This window comes from Gymnogyps californianus, chromosome 3 (assembly GCF_018139145.2).
Source record: "Gymnogyps californianus isolate 813 chromosome 3, ASM1813914v2, whole genome shotgun sequence".
Taxonomy (NCBI): domain Eukaryota; kingdom Metazoa; phylum Chordata; class Aves; order Accipitriformes; family Cathartidae; genus Gymnogyps; species Gymnogyps californianus.
The window spans coordinates 25,871,843-25,876,657 of NC_059473.1; the positions used below are offsets into that span (position 1 = coordinate 25,871,843).

The following is a 4,815-nucleotide window of genomic DNA, read 5'->3' on the forward strand; positions in this document are numbered from 1 at the left end:
TGAAGCCTTTGCCAAAATTTGAGACTTAGGCTGTGTTGTACGGTGTTGGTGGTTGATACGTTGAATGAAGCTGGGCACGTTAGGACTTGGCACTCTGTTAAAAACAGTATTTTGAGATGGTTTGTTGCGCTATAGGAAGGCTTATCCAAGAACTAACATAATGGGTTAGTACTAACATCCATCTTGTTCAGTACTTTGATCCTGACAGTTACGAACAGCAAAGGCTACAGAGGAACTAATTTTGGGGCAGATGCCATAATCTCCATTCTCTCTTGGCAAGAAGCCTATTCTTGGTCTTCTAAAGAGTTGTTGAAGCTCTGAAGCGTAAAGCTTGGTATCTTTTGAAAAAAATGATAATTTCGATTCCTCTAGATGTGTTATGAAAAATATCTGTTCCACCTTTACATATTTGTAGATTCTTGTTTCAGTGACTTTCTATAGCAGTGAGTTCCACTGACACTGTATGATGATTTTTTTTTTTCTTGTAAAAGAAAAATGAAAAAATTTCCAAATATCCTCTTTTTTGTGACAGGAGGGACAGGTGTTCCTGATCAGCCCTTTCAGTCTCATTATTTCTCTCTCATCTCATCTCATCTCTCTACAGTTCACCTAAATATCTGGTAAGCTGTACCGTTTACAGAAAGTAAAGAGGGTTCTGTGTCCAGTTGATTATCATGACACACTGTGGGAAAAGCCTGAGTTTAGCTGGCTTAACCTTATGTTACATAGGCAACTCGGGACAGTAGGTCATTTCAGAAAGTCAGTTTACAGACATCATTTAACTACTTACATTTTTGCATACCCTCTTCAGAGTAAATTTTGGTAACAGCTGGCAGCTGTCTTTGAATCAGAACATTGACATTCAATGTTGCTAGTGAAGATTTTCAGTCTGTGTATGAATAGCTCATGTACGCGGCTGAAATGGCAGCATCTCTTTACAAATAATTTGAGTTTAGGGCCAGTTGTTTCCCACAGGGGAAAAAAAAAAGGCATTGTAATTGTTTTGGTAAGCTAGCGTGCTTTTACTTTGTCCTGTCTTACTTTTGCATACAGTTATCTAAACTACTTTTCATAGGACTGTTCAGTGGAAAGCAGATCTCACCTAATTGATACTTAAAGCTGTTGGACTTCCATAAGTAATGTAATTTTGCTTCTCCTGCATGGCATCTGGATTTTTTGTGGTTTGGTTTGTTGTTGTTTTCTTAAATGCAAAGCAAAACAAGTGCTTTGATTTCATGCACTTAGTGAAATGTGTGCTAAACTTATGCTTTATTCTTTCTTGTCAGGTTGTCCATTGCTGTTGTACCTGAAGAGGTGACCATTTTCTGTGAGTTAATGATGTTTATGCTCCCTCCTGTTTTTTTTCCTCCTCCTTTTCCTTCTGTGAAGTAACATTACAAAAGGAACATACTGTGCAAGATTTTCTCCTTGCAGTTAATAATACCAAACACTCACTTCCTTGAGAAAAATGTCCTTTAACACATACCAGAATAAAAAAAATTATGCTCTGGTATGTTACTATGTTGTGTGGCTAATCCTGAAAAAGTGATAACCTTGCCCCAAACAGCTTAATGTTTAATGAGGATCCAGTCAGTGTATGTAACCAACATTAGGAAAAACAAGGAAGAATAAGGGAAACATCAGTAATATGTTAATGTGAACAAAACAGGTAAAATTACTGTATCCCTGGACTGCCCATCCATTTAAGACACAGTACTCGTACACAGTCATTGTAGGAGTAATCTTGAGGGATTTGAAAGAACCAAAGGTAGTAGTGTTAGAACCTCATTTGAGGAAGATGATGTATCTTTGCATGTGGGAAAAAAGTATGAAGAGTGGTGTAGTAACCGGTAGTGGCAGCTTGTTTTGCTGTATGTCTTGGGCCTTGGACTGTAAGAACATTTTATGCTACAGCATACTGGCACCTCCTGCTAGATTTTGTTCTCCATAGTTTATCCTATTTGGCTTCTTGTGGTTTAAGGGTGGGGGAGGAGGTATAAAGTGGAAAAGAACACTGACTGTGTTTGACCAAAAGAAGGTTCCTGAGGTATTACAAGAGTTTGTATTTTTGTTTTCCATCTTATGGTTTCTATAGAAAAGTATATACTGTTTCTTAGAAATCCCTGTGTTATAGAGCTATGCTGGATTTTGGAGGTCAGTGTGGCTGGACCGTGTGGATACCGAAACATTATTGCTATGCAAGTATCGTATCTTTTCCTACTATAACTGTTGTTTGGCTGATGTAATGATCCACAGTTCAGGTATGCGGTTTAGGAAAGATCAGCAAGAGGTTCCATATTGAGAATATCCATAAGATGGAGTTGCAAGCAATAAAAATATAATTGTTAATTTTTCTGAAATGTGTAAGATTTATTTTACCACATGGAAATTGTTATTATAATACCATTTCACTGGATTTTTCTAGGAGTACAAATGGTTCTCTTAAGTGTATTCTGTTAAAAAAACCCAACTCGACAACAAACAAATCAATATGGTTGTGTCTGGCTCTTCAGGTTGTATTATATAACGCTTTCAGGAATGATGATTCTCTCTTCTCCTGTCTGAGGCAGATAAAACTACATAAATATAAAACTGAAATCAACAATCTTGCATTTGAAGGTACGGATGAATACATAAAGGGTCAGTCTACACTAGGAAAATTCTCCTTGGGAAGATTCAGCAGTTCACAGCATTTCTGCCGGAGTGTTTGTTAAACCAAGAGGAAAAACAAAAGCTCATGCTTGTATAACTTTAAGGTGAAAATGCTGGATACCACTAGGACCTTGCTATTGTTGGTTTCCACAATAGTTTTTAGAAAAATACCCGCTTCAAATTCACTCTCAACCAATGTATTAAATACTCTTATGCTGGAGGTGAGGTTTTTACTTCCTTATATATAGTTCACTATCTTTCATCTAAATTACATCCCTTTTAATGAAGGTGGCTTTTATCCTTGGTTTAAGGGTCTGCCTAGTTAAAACTTGAAATGTGTTGTAGCCTGGGAGGTCCGTTTGTTGCAGACATCTAGTGTTCTGAAAAACCAAAGAGATGATCCGGGTTTCAGAGCTGCACTCTGAGCCCACTGCTAGAAATCCACTCCCTACAGATACTGCAGAACTGCCAAAGGCATCTTTGATAGATGATGCTTCTGCTCATGTTTCATGTATAAACGTTCACTTCTAACAAGCGTGTGTCCCAGCCCATCCACTCATTCCCTAACTTCACCTTCCTTTTTGCCGTACACTGTATTTTGGTTAGGTAGCTGGAGATAGGTTTGGTTATTACGGTGCATCTTTTTTAAAGAATGACCTGATATTTCACTGTACTGTGTGACTTTACCCAGAAGCTTTTGTATCAATTAACTGGTAGCAGTCTTTGCTTCACAATAATCAATGGAAGCAAAAAAAGGAATCCTGTTCTATTTGTTTAAACACTTGGAATTTCCTAGAGCATCTATATTCATGACTGAACATCTGTGAAATATGAGCTACTTATGAACATTGTACCTGGCAGTGCCTGAGCTGAATATATTGTAAAAAAAAAAAAAACAACCCCAAATTAGAAAAGGCATAAAAAACCCACAGCAGGTATCCAAGTGTTTACAAAAATCAATAGCCCATCAGACTTCGGGGTCGTGTGAGATTAGTCACTAGGACTAGATATGAGTCCAGTGCCGATAAAGGCCCTGGAAAAAATGCTATTAAGACACAATCAAACTTAGAAAATTAGGAATTTTTCTCAATGCAACTGCAGGAGATAACAGTAAGAGATTAGTTAGAATGAGAAAATCGGTAATCACTATATTGAAATTTTAAATTAAAAATAAAATACAGTTACAAAGTGGGTTTTTTGTTTTGGTTTTTTTTTTTTTTCTTTCTTTCCAGATTTGTGCTCCTGAGTTGTTTGGCTACTTCTGCATGTCCCTCCCACTGTCAAAGAATGCAACAAAGTTCTGTCTACTTAGAAAGCAAATACTGCGAGTAATCCAGCCTGTTGACAGGAAGATCAGTAAGTGGGAAATACGTGATGAAATGTTAGGCTTGGTAAAACTTTGAAATGAAGTCAGAAGAGTTTGTTTTCCTTTTTTTTTTCTTCCCTGTTGTAGGGTTTTTTTGGAGAGGGGGTTGTTTTCTGTCGTCAAACCTTTTAAAATTGAAATAGTACAAGGGGCAGATATGGTCAGTAAAGTTGTGAGGTAAGAGATCAACTATATGAAATATATAACTCCAGAACGGGAATTCCGAGCACATGTAAGGCAAAAGCTATGAAATACAAGCCCTGTGCAAGACATTTATTCACTGTGTCGAGTATAGTTTTATACTGGGTACTTTTTGAGGTGTGTTTCTTGGAGACGCTACTGTAAAAGAGGCACTGGCAGTGTCTTTACCACTGTCAGCCTCACAGGTGGGATGCTTCTGTCCAGAGAACAAGAAATGAGGGTTTTAAGATTGTTCTGCTTTTTAAATTTAACTACAGAGTTTAGGCTATATATTATAATTTGGGGAGTCTGACTCCGTATTATTTAGGAATTCTTCTTCATATTATTACGTTGTTGGAAACTGCTGTATAGTAGAATACAAGGTTTGGTCAGAAAGCTAATCACATGGTTTAGATCAAGGGCAGTGGTTAAAAGTGGATGTTTTAGGGCCAAAGTAGGAAAAAAAGAGATGGAAGACCTGCTAGCTAGCACAAGCATATTCCTAACTAGGAGTTATTTTTCCAAATCTGGGCCTAAAATAGCTAGTTCTTGTTTTTATTCTTTGTACAGCATATTATGAAAATGTAGGATTAAAAGTGGCTTTTTTATATTGTTAA

At 37.1% G+C, this 4,815-nt stretch overlaps 1 long non-coding RNA gene across 1 annotated transcript; it reads left to right on the top strand.

The window, feature by feature from the left end:
- Positions 1-550: 550 nt before the first annotated feature.
- Positions 551-2,154, top strand: LOC127014287 (uncharacterized). Its single transcript, XR_007766170.1, has 3 exons — positions 551-620; positions 1,287-1,327; positions 2,118-2,154. It is a non-coding gene; the product is annotated as an uncharacterized LOC127014287 (long non-coding RNA).
- Positions 2,155-4,815: the final 2,661 nt, after the last annotated feature.